The following is a 16798-nucleotide window of genomic DNA, read 5'->3' on the forward strand; positions in this document are numbered from 1 at the left end:
TTGGTAGTTGGTGGGGCCATAGCTGTTTTTTTTTTTAATCATGTCCATTGGGATGTGGCGATGTCCATCTTGCCAGTTAATCCCCAGAAACTGTATCTCTTGCACAGGTCCCTTGACCTTGCTTCTTTTAATAGCAAAACCATCCTTTAGAAGTATTTCAATTATCTTCTTACCTTTCTCGTAGACTTCCTTTGCTGTGTCACCCCACACAATGATGTCATCGATGTACTGTAGATGTTTTGGAGCTTCACCCTTTTCCAAGGTATCATGGATCAGTCCATGGCAGATGGTAGGACTGTGTTTCCACCCCTGGGGCAGTCAATTCCAAGTATACTGGACACCTCTCCAGGTGAAAGCAAACTGTGCCCTGCATTCTGGCGCCATAGGAACAGCAAAAAATGCATTAGCAATGTCAATAGTAGCATACCACCTGGCTGCCTTTGACTCCAGCTCATACTGAAGTTCTAACATGTCCGGCACAGCAGCACTTAGTGGTGGAGTAACCTCATTCAGGGCACGATAGTCTACTGTCAGCCTCCACTCTCCATTAGGTTTTCGCATTGGCCATATAGGACTATTGAAGGGTGAGTGAGTCCTGCTGATCACTCCTTGGCTCTCTAGTTGCTGGATCAGCTTGTGAATGGGGATCACAGCATCTCTGTTGACACGATATTGTCTTCGATGCACTATTGAAGTAGCAGTTGGCACCTGCTTGTTTTTAGTTTTCATCAACCCCACTACAAAGGATTTATCTGAAAGGCCAAACAAAGCATGCAGCCATTCCGTATTCTCAGTCTTTATAGCTGCAATACCAAAGGACCACCGATACCCTTTTGGGTCCTTGAAGTCACCTCCCTTGAGGTAGTCTGTGCTGAGGATGCACAGAGCATCTGGACAAGTCACTTTCGGGTGTTTATGGCACTTTATTCCAGTGAGGCTCACATCAGTCTTTACAATACTCAGTTCTTTAGATCCCCCCGTCACTCCAGAAATAGTGACAGAGTCTGTCCCTTTCTGATTTGATGGCATTAGTGTGCACTGTGCACCAGTGTCCACCAAGGCTTTATACTTTTGTGGCTCTAATGTGCTAGGGCATCAAATTGACACAGTCCAATAAGTTTGGTTGTCCCTCTCCTCCACCTGTCTGGAGGCAGGGCACCCCTAAGCTTGAGAACATACAACATTGTCAGTACGTGCATTACTGGGGTTTGCATCCCCATTATTCAGACCTGATGTACAGGGATCTTGAGTCACCAGCATATTTGGATTGGGTAATTCCACACTGGAGACTTGAGCAGCCTTCTTTTTAGAAGGACCTTGTTACGTGAGACGAATCTCGCCGTGGGCGCGAGCTCGGTTCGCGAACAGAGTCAATCGAGCTAGTGTTGGTTCGGGTCAGTATCAGAGAGCTAACTTCGGTCCGCCTGGCTCTGGAGCCTCTTCCGGAAAAAACCACACCTCTTCCGGGCCCATCACCCAGCAAGTCCTGGCACCTGCTGCCTACATGACAAATACGCGAAGATCTTAGTTGCGTGGTGCCTTGTTGTTCAGAGCCGGTGGGTGGGTTCCTGTACTGCTGAAAAGCTGGGCGATGTTCGACGTCCCGCTTCTCTATTAGTTGCACGGCCCGAGTGACCTGGTCTTGCAGGGCCGATATCTTGTCTTCCAGTGCAGATACTGCCGCTGGTTGAGGGGCTGCTTTTTTCTCTGCAGCCTTCCGTGGGGCCGGGGGCGGTGGCGGGGGTAACTCTCCGCGGCAGCCGGAGGTGCTGCAAGCCGCGGTTTCCACCCCATCATTTTTCGATGTTTCGACTTCCGGGCCGATATCTGATAGGAGTTCGGTCACGGTTTGGTGGTGCTTTCCGGACATGCCCTTTATGGCAGGCTTGCCACTGGTCAGCCCCAGACATACTTGCTCGTTTTTTCCTTCCTCCAGGGGTGGCGCCGAGGGGGTCACGGCTGGCGCTCTCTCAGGCTCCTCCCCCTCGGAGGGTGGTGCCGAGGGGGTCGCGGCTGGCGCTCTCTCGGGCTCCTCCCCCTCGAAGGGGGGTGCCGAGGGGGTCGCAGCAGGCATTTCCTTCGGGGGAAATGCCTCGGTCTTTCGTAATGGAGCCGCGGTGGTGACAATTGCCACTTCTATTTCGGCTTTCATAAGAGCTAATAGATTGCAAACGACCCGCCAGGTGTTGTCCGCACCAATAATGTCGCCGTTGGTCTCCTTATAGTGGACACTTGCCAGCAGATTATACACCTCCCCCCAGAGGTCCCAGGCGGTCTCAGGACTCGGGTAGCGGAGGGGTTCCTGTCTTTCCGCCTGGGCTACAATCTGCTCGGCAACGGCGGTGCCGGTAGGTTTGCTTGCATAGGATCCCATCATCGGTTTTACTGATGTCGATGTCGAAGAGAAGAAAAGGTTTCTCTTACCCGAATCTTTCGGGGTATCAAACGGTCTGTGGAGAAGGGTCACTTTCGGACGAAACGCTCGGGGAGACGGTTTAGACCGAAATTGTTGCCCGCATTCTCCACCAGATGTTACGTGAGACGAATCTCGCCGTGGGCGCGAGCTCGGTTCGCGAACAGAGTCAATCGAGCTAGTGTTGGTTCGGGTCAGTATCAGAGAGCTAACTTCGGTCCACCTGGCTCTGGAGCCTCTTCCGGAAAAAACCACACCTCTTACGGGCCCATCACCCGGCAAGTCCTGGCACCTGCTGCCTACAGACCTCCTTTTGCATTTGCCTTACTCATCAACTTACATACTCAGTCCTGTAGGACAGCAGTAGGTTTCTGATGCCACTTTTTCATGTCCTCTCCACACTCACTCAGGAGTGTCCATAGGATTCCTCTTATTAAGTTCTGTTTCTCTCAATTCAGTCTCATAGGAGGGCATTTCCTCTTAATGGCTGCAATGCGGCGTCCTCCTCCTGTCTGAGGAAAAAAAGGGCAACCACAGTTTCTCAGCTGTTCCCTTTACAGATGAGACCCAGGCTTGACAAGGGGCTGTGACAGCATCTTCATATTCTTGTGCTGTTCTAATCATATCACCCACACTTCCCTCCATATCTCCAGGAACCCATAGCATTACTGATAGTGTATGGTTAAAAGGTGGTGGTGCAGCATGCACAAACCTTTGCCTCATAGGCTTAGGGCATGGCATGTGGTAAGGATTTTCAATGTTTTCATCAGTATAGATCAGATCTTGTACAGCCAATTCTTCCAGATACCTGATAGCTTTTTCAAGTCTGGCTGCTTTGACCTGTGGTCAGTCTATTTCCTCTTTATAGGGATATCTATCCCTTAGAGCTGACAAGAGTCGCTTCCATAGGCTGGTGGTTCCAGCCTTTTCCCCAAATGCCCAATCAATACCTGCATCTTTGGCCAGGGATCCCAACTGCCTGGCTTCCTTCTGAGTTAATGTTATGGTAGCAGCCCCTTCCTTCCAGCATCGAAGTAACCAAGTGAGAAGTGGTTCACCTGAAAAACGGCTGTAGTCTTTTCTCAGAGTACGCAAGTCTCTCATGGAATAGGACTGAGCAGGTTCTGAGTCTGAGTCCTCCTCAGATGACTCTGCTTTAGAGTCTGCTCTAGCTGATCTATGAGGAGAGGCAGTATCCTCTATCTCCTCTATCACCTGGTCGTCTCATTCAGACTTTGAAGGGTTAAGGCTCATTTCTGATTTCCATTGTTTTGCTTTTCTCCTAGTCACAGGGTCTACAAGTAACTGTGTGGGCTGAGGGGGAGAGGCTGTGGTGTCTGCAGCAGTAGCAGCAGCAGCAGCAGCAGCAGCGCTCACTTTCTGAACAGCAGCAGTGTCTGTGGGAGTAGAGAGAGCAGCTGCAGCTGTAGCAGATACGCTGGCAATGCTCACTGGCCGTATCTGAGTTGTGCCCTTGCGTGAGAGGGGGCGAGAAGCGGCTGCGGAGGCAGGAGTGGGGGTGCTTTCTTTACGAGGGGCAGCTCTCACTCTCTGAACAGCAACTCTTGACCTCTGAAAAGACATCCTCAGTCTCATGACTGTGGTTTTTGGTCTTACTCCTCACCAATATATGAGAAAAATTAACAACACCTACCAGAAGATTCAGAAATGAAATGCTATTGTTACTAAAATCTGGTGAAGTCAGCCCAAAATAAGATGGAGCAGTATAATTTCCCAAATTAAAACTGAAAGTGTAATTACCAACCAAGTTTTTTATCTCTGTATGAAACACCACTGCACCATGCACCACAATATAGATCAATATTGAGGACCATGTTGCAATGATGGTTCTTAAGCAGCTCTTATGAAAAATAAACCACATAGTAACACTAATCCCAGCTGCAAAAGCACATATCACATACCCTGAATACCAAAGGTATGGCATGATTTGTTTAATCTCCAACCCTGTGAAATTTCCAAAGAAAGAGGTTTTATTCCCACTCAGCAAAGCCATATTGGTATCCTCCCACTGTAGTTGGAATTCAAACTATACAGGCAAATTAGTCAAAATTTGAACTGAGCTCGAGCTAATTAGCTCGGGCCCCACATTGGGCACCAATAAATCTCTCAAAGTTTAACACTGGCCCAGCAATTAAACTGAGTAACAGATGCTCTTTATTAATCCCCCTCCTCTCCCAGATAAAGAAAGAAGACAGAATAAGGGAGAGAGATTTATGGGTTGGAAACGAAACTACACGGCTCTAATGAAACAGTAATGATAAAAAGGAAAAACGAAAAAAAATATATAGAAATATACAGGAAAATTGATACCACATTCCTCCCCCCTTTCCCCAAATAACTCTCACGTCACCACCGAGGCTGCAGGGCAGCCCTGGGAAAGTCCAGGCTGGACTCCTGGGGTCAGCAGCAGTCGGGAGCTGGAGACAGGAACACACAGATTCAGGCTGGCATGGATGAGGACCACAGGCAGATAAACATATGGAATCCTCCTAGGATGCCAAAGCAAACATGGACAGGCGAAGAAGGGGAAGCAGGAAGGGTTTTGACCCTCGTGATCCCTCAAATTTATACTGAGTATGACGTGTGTGGGATGGAATACTCTGATCAATGTTGGCCATCTCTCTTGTCTGTTCCTCCCTAAGAGAGTGGTTTGCAGGTGTGACCTTTTTACTCCTTTTCTCCTTCTGGAGGGCAAAATGTTCCTCAGAACTGAGCAGTGTCCTTGGTTCTGCACACCAGTCTCTAGCTGTAACTTATAAACATCGAGCATTATCAGTCCCAAAAGCAGACACTGTCTGAGAAACTTGCTGTTAATTTCAGCAAGTGCAGCTACTTACAAGAGACTTAGCTGAAAGCAAAAGTACAAGACAGAAAATTACCTTTATCCTGGCCCAAACCAGGACAAAAGCATATATAAGTGGCCTAAGTCTTGCATATCGTGATAATGATAACATTGAGGATGAAAACTATGGAGGAGCAGAAGGGGCTGAAGTCCATTCTGGATGCTTAGTCGTGATGACTCAACCACGCTTACTTGTTAAAAAACAAAGGAAACGGGCCTATAAAACGAGGGGCTGCACTGGTGCACCTAAGCTCCCCTCTGAGGAGACTAGCAAGCAAGGAAGTCCAGTACAAACCTCCTTCAGTTGTCGTCTGGGTTGGGTCACACCACAGCAAGTGAGGAAATGTATCGTGCTTTCCCTGGTGTTTTTCCTATCACTGACCTCTTTTAGGGCTCATATACATAGAGAAATTACCCAGCATTGGTCCCTAGGTGAGTACTTACCTAGAATACAGTAGCTATATGGGGATGAGTTTTACAGCAACAGTTCCAGTCTGTGTCTTCTCAAAGGCAACCTTAAATATAATTGCATCCTTTCCAATTGTCTAGCATCTCTGAAATGTCTGTTGTAGACAAGTCCATGTGCCTAATATGCAACACACACTACGCAATGCAGTGGGTATGTGGAGAGAGAAAACACCTGGAAACAGGGAAACTTTTGACAACACTAGAAATAAATAAACGCAGGCACTGATTACAGGGGCTGCAAATCTTTCTGCTGAGACTTTAGCATCCCTAGAATATGCCCCATACTCTGTTTTTGGCACAAATGGTCCAAGCAACTGTCAAGCTGATCTTCTGACCACAGTTCTACACCTAAGGCCTGTAGCTTCTCTCTTACCTATCCCAGTGCATGGTACACCTTTATGAAGAGGGAAAGCTAAGACCCTCTATGCAGAGCAGTACTTTGGAGCAGATGATCAGTAGCTCCCAAATGCCATGTTGGCCATGTGATCCCTTGAGCCTTGCAGGGGGCTGAAGCCATCCTTTCATTTGTCCTTTCAGATGAGGAGGTTGGGGGAGGGGGGGGCTGGGAAAGTTATGAGACAAAGCAAGGAGGTACTAATTTTCTAATACACTGCAAATTTACTCACTTTTAATCTTGACAGAATGTGCTGCCCTTGATTAATTCTAGCATTGTGTTCCTGGCATTTCTTAAGTAATTAATCCATTTACTGGGACTTGAAAGCACCTTGCACTGTGATTTAAGCCTAATGCAGTGATTTGGTATATAGTGTACACTGAAGCATTGCATTTTGTTATGATAAGAGCAGTGGCCCTAATGTTGATGTGTTCATAAGTAAAATTGACTAAATATCACCAGGATTAGAATTATCTTTTGAATTTAGTTGCATTGCCCCTAATTACCTTTCAAATCTCCATAGGCAAAATACCTTCTTCACCTTCTCTTATAAATGCTTCTACTATAAACTACATCTACATACAGTTGATACAGCTAGGGGCTAATGAAACATTGCCTTGGACTGTCCCAACAACATCTACAATCAACTGGTGGGCTTTTTCATTATTTTTTTCCCACTGAGGTAGTATATCAGACACAAGCCATTGATCAGCCCCTAATGCTAGCAGAGAGGACCTCAGTGGGTATTCCAATTTGCTTAAGTCACTTGCAGTTGTGCTCAGTTTATAAGTACTTCAGCATTTATACTATTTAAGACTCCCAATCATGTCTCTATGATACCAGTTGCATCTCTTTTTGTCTCAAGGAGGTAAACGTTTGCTCATGTAATCATGCATTGGACATACTTAAGAATGGTGAACAAGTCAGTTTGATTTCAGAAATATTAACTTGTATCCAGTTCTAACCTGTGTCAGTGACCATGAGGGATTAAATAACAACTGTTGCTTTACATGTTTGATAGCATACAGTCCAATTTCAGATATATGCAGGATCAGCTCCTCTCATTAGTGGAGTTGATGTTGATGCAAGGTTACTGGAAGATGAGTTATGGGAAAAAGATAAGGGAGCTGGCAACAGAAAAGAAGAATAACAAGATAATGATGTAGCCAGCAGAAATTCTGTGAGAACAGGATTTGTGGCCAAGATATAGCCACCTGCAAGATATCGTTATATAAACAAGGGTTCTATATAAAGCGAGTGTGAATTGTTAATAGACGACTTCACTTTAACCATATTGGTGACTACGTGTCGTCCTTAAGCCTCCGTGGATTTTCCACAGCCCTCCTTCGGGTATTTCAAGAATTGAGAAATCAGATCCTGTATAAACTAGATTATCTTCCTTTCCAATTTATCGCCTTTCCACTACTCTGGATTATCCATACTTTAAAATTTTATTCTTAGCAATGCTGTAGCAGTCACCAAATTCAACAGTACCAGAAGTAGTGAAATATCTCACTTCATTCTTTGTTGATTTTCAGGAATCTGTCAGCTGGTTGGCAATCCACCACTCATTTTATATGAGAATGGTGTATCCAATTTTCTTTTCCTAAAATTTTAACAGCAAAATAAGCACTCAATAAGACAGTGTATGGCCCCTCCCATTTGGATTCCAATTTCAATGTTAAGGAAGAAACTCTAAGACTTCGTCTCCTGGCTATATATCATGTACTTGTATTTCAAGTAGTGTGGGTTGGCACCACTGGGCATATTTCATTTTACCTTAAAATCTTTTTTGCATATTTAAAATGTATCAGGTCAGCTGTTCATCTCTGTCCCATAGGCTGGTCTTATCTGGAAAGCAAGACCATGGTATAGCTAGGGGTCTCCCAAAGATAATCTCTGCTGGTGTTAGTCCACTGGGCTGCTGTAGAGTGTTTCGAACATCACATAAAACTATGTTTAATGCTTCTGTCCATTTTAAATCAGTGTGTGTACATGCTTTTGTCATATTTTCTTTTAATGTCCTGTTTATCCTTTCTACTTGTCCTAAAGACTGTGAGTGATATGGGCTATTTCTCTATTCCCAGTGATTTGTATAGTTGATTGATCGTATTTGCTGTAAAAGGAGAAGCCCTGTTTGATTCAATTACTTCTGGGATCCCATATCTAGGTATAATGTCTCTCAACAAAGTTTTTGATTACTCCTCCTTGTCACGGTTTAACACTCCATCAGCAAGTGAATGACAGATGCTGTCTATTGATTCCCTTCCCCTCCCTGATAAAGAAAGGAGAAAGAAAAAGGGAGAGACAGGTTGGAACTAAACTACACAGCTTTAATGAAACAGTAATGATGAAAAGGAAAATGGTTAAATATGTACAAATATATATACAAGCAATATCACGTTCCTCCCCCCTTTCCCCCAATAATGCTCACATTGCCACTGAGGCTGCAGGGCAGCCCTGGGAAAGTCCCAGGCTGGGCTCCTGGAGTCAGCAGTAGATTCAGGAAGGCACAGATCAGGATCACAGGCAGACAAAGAGACAGAATCCTACCAGGATGCTGGTCATGGATGAATAGAGCTTGACCCTTGTGATCCCTCAAATTTATACTGAGTATGATGTGTATGGGATGGAATACTGTTTGGTCAATTTGCTCTGCTCCTCCCTAAAGGAGGATCTCAGGTGTGGCCCCTTTACTCCCTTTCTCTTTACAGAGCAGAAGATGTTTTTCAAAACCAATCAGTGGCCTTGGTTCTGCACACCATTCTCCAGCAGTAACTATAAACATTGAGCATCACCAGTCCTAGAAGCAGAAACTGAGAAATTTGCTGTTCATTTCAGCAAGTGCAGCTACTTAGAAGAGACTTAGCTGAAAGTAAAGTTACAAGAAAGAAAATTGGTTGTATCCTGGCCCAAACCAGGACACTCCTGTGTCAGCTTTTCTTGTTGGGAAGGCTTCCACACAGCCTGACAATCTACTATTAAAAGCAAACTTTTGTATGCTTTAGCAGATGGCATAGCTGAGCGATCTTTTTGCAATCATTGGAAAGGCAAGCAAGCCCACAGTTATTTCCCCACTTTTGAGTTTGGCCTGGTACTAGAAAATTTTTGACAAGTTGGACAGCTGCTAGTGATCCTTTTTGTTGCAGCATAAATGCCTGGTGCTGCCCATACTTTCTGTACCTGATTAGTTATCGCCTCTGCCTCCACATGAGTTTTGTCATGAAACCACCTAGTTACAGTAATTATGTATTTCTTTTCTTATGCTGAACAGGCTTTCTCATACATGGTTTTAGGATCTGTTAAATTTGGCCATTTTCTCTCATTCACTACTGGAATTAAACTACAAAGTCTTTCAGGGGTTGTTGACCTGCAGCCTTTGCAGCTGCATCAGCTAAGGCATTTTCTGTACTCATTTATGTAGTACCCTTAGTATGGGCTGAGCAACGCATCACAGCAACTTCTTTAGGTAGTTGGGCTGATTCCAACAAATTCCATATTTCTTCCCCATTCGATACTCTCTTTCCTGATGATGTGCAAAATCCTCATTCTTTCAATAATGTTCTTGTTGCATGGCATACCCTGAAGGCATACCGAGTGTCCATATAGATACTGACTCATTTACCTTTTCCCAGATGTGTTGTGCACACTAAAGCTACTAGCTCTGATCCTTGTGCGCTCATCCTTGTTGAGAAAGGTTCAGCTTCTACTACTTGCCCTTGGCTGACCATAGTGTATCCAGTTCATTGCTGTTCATGCAGATAGTAAGCTACAGAGTTAGGTCTGGATTCTGCAAAGAAACATCAGTTAAATCTGCTCAGTTTACTTGAAGTGTTCATCACCTGCTGACACTGGTGATGTTCTTCCCTATCAACAGGCAAAGATACTAGGGTTGCTGGATTCAAGGTATTTTACCTTTTCAAAATTACATTATCTACCATTAGAAGGATCAGTTCATATCTGTGTGCCCATTTTAGCGATAAGGCTCGGGTTGCATACTGTTTCAACAGTATTTTCACCTCATGTCGGACATAAATAGTTACAGGGGTGTCCCAGAATGAGGGGGTGGCTCTTTTCTAATACTGTGGCCATGGCTTCCACTGATTTAATACAGGCTGGTGCTCCTGCTGCAACCACTCTCTGGTGAGGTCTTAATTTCTGTATTATCACCTACCGGCTATTCCTTTTTGTTCACGCACATATAAATTGAAGGGCTTTGTATAATCCCAGAGCCCAAGAGTGGGAGCTGATGTCAAAGCTCCTTTTATCACTTTAAAAGCTTGCTCCCTTTCTGAACCCTATGTGATAGGATCTACCTCCTTGGTTTTTGTTGCTTCTGTGAGAGATTTTGTTAATTCTCCCAACCCAGGAATCCATGGTTGACAAAACCCCACAGCTCTGAGGAACCCTTGCAACTGTTTCTTTGTGACCAGTGTCACGACCCGAATAGGGCACCCAGGGAGACACAGATCGGACCTCCTTGCTTTTTAAATTCCTTCTCAGAGAAGACCCTAGGTGCGGCTGGATCCAACCTTAGTGTGTCAGACCTGGCCCTGCCAGGGAGAGTGATTTAAATGTTATGGTCTGAGGAAATGCTAGACTATCAGATACCCCTTGATCAGATTAAGGTAAAACAACACTCAAGGTCTATATTCAAACATAAGATTTAATTAGAACTATAGAAAGAATAACTCATAAAAGCTGATACTTAGATTGTTATATATGCTCAGGATTTGCAATCATAAGGCTGATCATTTTGATGTTCAAGCTGTACAACCTGTGAAAAAAATGTGGTAAGCATTGTGTTACTTAATGATTTTAGGGAAGAGAAAGAGAAAGTGAGAGAGTAGGAGGAGAAAAGAGAGATAAATAACATAAAATCATCAGTCCTGGATCCAGTGTTTGCCCAGCACACAGGGAAGGGTTGGTGTCAATGAAACTCCCAAAGCCCACCAATGTAGCCCCTCATTTTATAGGCCTGTCTTCTTTGGTAACAAGTAAGAGTGATCAAGTTATCATGGCTGAGCAGCTGGAATGGACTTTAGCCCTTTGCACTCCTGGCTGGCAATGGTGGTATGGTGCTACTCCCTGCGGGAACAGTCTTTTTGGAGTGCTAACGAGTATGATGGAGGGATTACAACAGTCCTGAATTCAATCCCTTACAACTGAATGCAAAAGTTTCATTACAGCTTCTGTTCTTTCTGGGTCGCTGCCCTTGCCGTAGAATAAATCTTAAATATTTAACTTCATTCTGACACAGCTTAAGTTTGAACAGAGATGCACGATGACCTTTCTCTGCTAAACTAGTACATAGATGTATAGTGTCTTTTATACAGGCATCATTATCTTTATTCACTACTAGCAAATCATCTACATATTGTACAAAAGCTGATTTGCCCAGTAGTTTTATGACTTTCAAATAATTTCTCAGTATTTGTGAAAAAATTGTAGGAGACCCTGTAAACTCTTGTGGGCACATACAAGTTAATTGTTGTCCTTTCCATCTAAAGGCAAACAAAAGTTGCAGCAAGATCAATCAGTAAAATATCTTGCCCAATGTGGCATTTGTAAAAGTATGATAGAGGGATTGGGCACTACTGGATGAAGAGCCACTACGTGTTGATTAACTACCTGTAGATCTTGCACAAAATGGTGTTCTGGGTCCCCATCTTCATCTAATTTATTCTTTTTTACAGGGAGTATAAGAGTATTATATGGCAACACACACTTTCAAAATTCTATGGGCTAAATACCAGTCTATTTCCTTTTGAATGCTCTTAGTTTTTTGGGGACCAGCTTGTTTCACAGCCAGAGGGGGGGGTTTCCTCACTTTGTTTTTATGTTTGCACCACAGCTTTGTTAGTATGGATTTCAATACGTCTGGTATTTTTAGCTCATTATTTGTCCTTTCAGTGACTACACTCATTCCCATAATCATTGTCTATTCCTTCAGTTGACAAGTTATTTTATACCTAGAGCCTGCAAGAATTTCTCCCTAACAGGCATGCTGGGGGGGTCCTCCACTTAGATAAATCATCCCCATATACTCGTTTCCTATGTTTACTAATAGGGATTTACTCAAATTCTGCTCTCTTTGTCCTGTGACTCCATGTATTAAAATTCTGTCTGTAGTCCTAGACCCTCTCAGGGATAATGTGGCTCCTGTACCTACCAAGAATTCAACTTCATGACCTTCAATTTTACTTATAATATGTCCCTGCTGGTCCAGTTGGGTTACCCACATATTAAAAATTTCTAATCTTTCAACACCACTCCCACCCTCCCCAAGATCTGTAGGGTCCCTTTCCTACATTCATTGTGATTACAAGTCTTCCTAGGGCAATTCTCCTAGTGATAATTTCTTTCTTTTCCCATGGCTGGAGTGGGCATTCCCACTGTATATGTCTTAAGTTCCCACAATAATAATACTCCCTTTCAGCATTCCTTCCCATTCCCCTTTCCTTTTTTCCTGGTCTTAGTTCAGACCTTGTATCTGGTCGTCTTCTTCCCCGGCTTCTGTCTCTTACTTGGAAATTCTTCGGTAAAGCCTGGTCAGTAAATTTGCCTACTGTTGTTTTGCTTTCTTTCTTTAATATGCTCAGCTTTTTGCCTTTCCTCACACCCATCATATACAAACACAGCAACACTCAAAATCTTTTGCAAGCTCTCTCCCTGCCACCCAGGCATGTGTTCTTTAAAGTATTTCTGTATATTGGGGGTCATCTGATCCACAAAGATGCTAATCTTAACTCCATCATTAAAATTCTACAGCGTTATTCCTCCATATTTTAGCAGAGTTTGTCAGAGCCACCCCCAAAAAATCACTGAGGTTCCATTCATTGAAATTTTTGAATTCTCCTGCCTCAAATGACAATATGGCAAATGGAATATTGGGGCGTGGACGCACATTGACTGAAAATGTCGGTGGAGGTTCTCGCCCAGGTGGAGCCAGCAAATTGGTCAATGATCAATAACGGCCATTAACAACCCCCTGAGGGCCAGCCAACAATAGCCTTTTCGGTAGGGCAGGGGACCTCCTGAGAGAAAATATTCCTGGAACCTGAATCAGCCTCAAGAGCAGTGGGAAACTCAGTGTATATAATGAACACCGAAATGTTCATTCGTTGTCACCTACCACTGCTACCCTGCTCCGGACCTTTGCCCTGTTTGAAATTGGATTGCCATCCCGAAGAAGAAAGATCGCTGGATCCGTGGGTGGTGATATCCCTCTCTTTCACACTCTTTTTTTCTCTCTCTTTCCCTCATCCTTTTGTCTCCCCCTCTCTTTTGCCTCACAACATATTTGCCATATCTTCACAGGGTTATATCACTTTGCCTGTGTCATTTGTCAAATAAAACTTTATGCTTGCACCTGACCCTTGGTGGTTGGACTTTGTTCTCGTGGATCCAAAATTTTAAGTTACATCAATTGGTAGGGTAGATCATAGCGATGACACTGCTTGTTGGGTCTCCACCTGCATTCTTGTACTTTAGTCCAGTTCATCCCCAGTTTCTCATGCTCCAATGGCTTCTACTAAATTCCAGAGCCCTGTCTGACAAATGGCTCAATTGCCTGCACAATGATAGTCCCAGTTTGGATCATTTGCTGGCCAGGGGTTTCTGTTTCCTCCTGCCTGTTGAGCCAATCCAGCATCCTTAATAATTATTTCCATTCTTTCATCAGGTCAGAATAATTCCTTCAGCAACACCTGGGTATCTTCCCAACTGGGATTGTACTCAGTGCATATGTTAGAAAATAGTTGAGCATATTTCTCATCATCCTCCTTCAGTCTCAGAATTTTACTTCCCCGTAGAGCCAAGTCACTAGGCTTACAAGGTTGGTTAGTAAATACATACAATACAGGTGGGGTTCTGTCTGCCCCCCCCCCAGATGCATGGCAGCAGGATTAGGCAAGACATTAGAAATAATTGGCTAGAGTCCATCAGCTAGCTAGCAGAGCAGAATTAGAAGACAGAGGTGTAGGCGGCAGGTGCCCGGACGGTGCCCCCCCCCGCCTGTGCCCAGCTGGGGCTAGCCCAGATGCGCATGCCCGGGTTCGGGAGGTGTGGTTTCCGGGGAGAATTCCAGAGCCGGACAGATCAAAGTTAGCTCCTGATACTATCCGAGCCAGCACTAGCTCGACTGACTCCCACGGCGAGACTCATCCCATGCAACATCTGGTGGAGAATGCGAGCAACAATTTCGGTCTAAACCGTCTCCCCGAGCGTTTCGTCCGAAAGTGACCCTTCTCTACAGACCGTCCGATACCCCGAAAGATTCGGGTAAGAGAAACTTTTTTCTTCTCTTCGACATCGTCATCAGTAAATCCGACGATGGGCTCCTATGTAAGCAAACCTACAGGCACCGCCGTTGCCGATCAGATTACAACCCAGGCGGAAACGCAGGAAAACCTCCGCTACCCGAGTCCCGAAACCTCCTGGGACCTGTGGGGGGAGGTGTACAACCTGCTGGCAAGTTTCCACTATAAGGAGACCAACGGCGACATTATTGGTGCGGACAACACCTGGCGAATCGTTTGCAATCTATTAGCTTGCTTGAAAGCCGAAATAGAAGTGGCAATGGCCACCGCCGCGGCCCCGTTACGAAAGACCGAGGTATTTCCCCTGAAGGAAATGCCCACAGTAACCCCCTCGGCACCCCCCTTTGAGGGGGGGGAGCCCGGGACAGCGCTGAGCGCAGCCCCGTCGGTGCCATCCCCGGAGGAAGGAAAAAATGAAGAAGTGTATCTGGGGCTGACCACGGGCAAGCCTGCCATAAAGGGCATGTCCGGGAAGCCCCACCAAACCGTGACCGAACTCCTATCGGATATCGGCCCGGAAGTCAAAACACCGGAAAATGATGGGGCGGAAACCATGGCTGGCGGCACCCCCGGCTGCCGCGGAGAGCTACCCCCGGCGCCGCCCCCGGCCCCACGGAAGGCTGCAAAGATAAAAGCAGCCCCTAAACTAAAGTGGCTGTACGAGGGAATCCTTAACCCCAAGCTCTTTATGTTTCTACTTCTGCTCCTTGTCTCTGGTCCTCCTGCCATACACTGCTGGGAAAAGCCCAGCTCCATCATCCTGTTGATCACCCCCAGGAGCCTGCAGGCTTCGCAGATGATGCCTTTAACCCTCAGCTTCTGTGGCTTCGTCGTCTTCACCAACCTCTCCCTGCATACCAGTACCACCGGCTCTGAACAACGAGGCACCACGCAGCTAAGATCTTCGCGTATTTGTCATCTTTTCCCCCATAAAAAAAAAAAAAAAAAAAAAGGGGGAAATGTAGGCGGCAGGTGCCCGGACGGTGCCCCCCCCCGCCTGTGCCCAGCTGGGGCTAGCCCAGATGCACATGCCCGGGTTCGGGAGGTGTGGTTTCTGGGGAGAATTCCAGAGCCGGACAGATCAAAGTTAGCTCCTGATACTATCCGAGCCAGCACTAGCTCGACTGACTCCCACGGCGAGACTCATCCCACGCAACACAGAGGAGCATTAGGTGAGACAGACACTGTTGGAGCATTATCTGAGGCTTTGTCCGGGGCAGTAGCTTCTGCTACTGTAAGCATTAACTTTGATACTTCTTTCATCCTGCACCTCTGACTTGGGTGTTTTCTCTCCCACACCCAAGCATCCCAAACATACCAGTAATTCATTTGTCCCAGGAACCTATCCTCTAGGTGATGTCACAGAATGGCAAGTCTGCACTGGTCAAAGGTCCATTGTGGTGGTCACCATTCTGCCAGGTTTCCATCTCTAGTTATAAGTGGCCAGTCTTCTCGGCATAAAGTATCTGTGAGCTTTTTTAATGAACTTGCTGTATCAAAAATTCTTTTTCAATTTTGTAGTACCTTGGCCAAGGGCATCCCCTTGTCTGTGCTGGGTATATTTTCCATCACTTTACTTATTTATCCCCATGCACTTTATGCTGATCAGGCCGTGCACCAACCCTTTTTGTTTTGTAGGAAACTAATAGAACCAGTATGAAACTATTCCCACAGTGCTGTCTTGATTTGGCTTCCTTTTCTGCAATGGCAGTGCCATCAGCTGGCAAGACATGAGATCCCAAGTCACAAAAATCAGAAACAAAATACACTCAAGAAGGGAAGTGATGACAGCCAAGCTCACCTGCAGCAGCTGGGCTGCAAGTTGGAGGCAGGCAGCAGATCGAGTGTTGAAAGGGATAATGTACACTGTGTGGTGTACAGTACAAGCACAGTCAATAGCAATGTAGGCCTCCTGCAGACTCTAGGTCAAGAAGTGCAGTGGATCTTATCTTGGTTCTACAGCCAAAAATTATGATGGACGCACATGCCAAACACAGCTAGTGAGAAAGCAGAGGGAATCTGGACTGCTCAGTATAAGGAGTGAAAACTGTGGCCATGAAACAGCTAAAAATCTCTTTCAACAAAAAGATGAACTGCCCAAAAGAAGGGAACAAACTTCTTCATCTGCACAGTGAATGGTAAAGCAATGGGACCTGCAAGAATAGATGTTGGGACAAAATAGGTGAATGCTAGAATTAGCTGCCGGGGGAGAATTAGGACTCTTTATTGCAAAGTTTTAAGCTGGTCACACATCTAGGAGTAGCTCAGTGAGTATGGACTGTCTTGGTACTTCCTGAGGTCCTCAGCCATCCTCAATTCTTTTGGGTCCTGCAAGTCAG

Source organism: Heliangelus exortis, chromosome W (assembly GCF_036169615.1).
Source record: "Heliangelus exortis chromosome W, bHelExo1.hap1, whole genome shotgun sequence".
In the NCBI taxonomy this organism is placed as follows: domain Eukaryota; kingdom Metazoa; phylum Chordata; class Aves; order Apodiformes; family Trochilidae; genus Heliangelus; species Heliangelus exortis.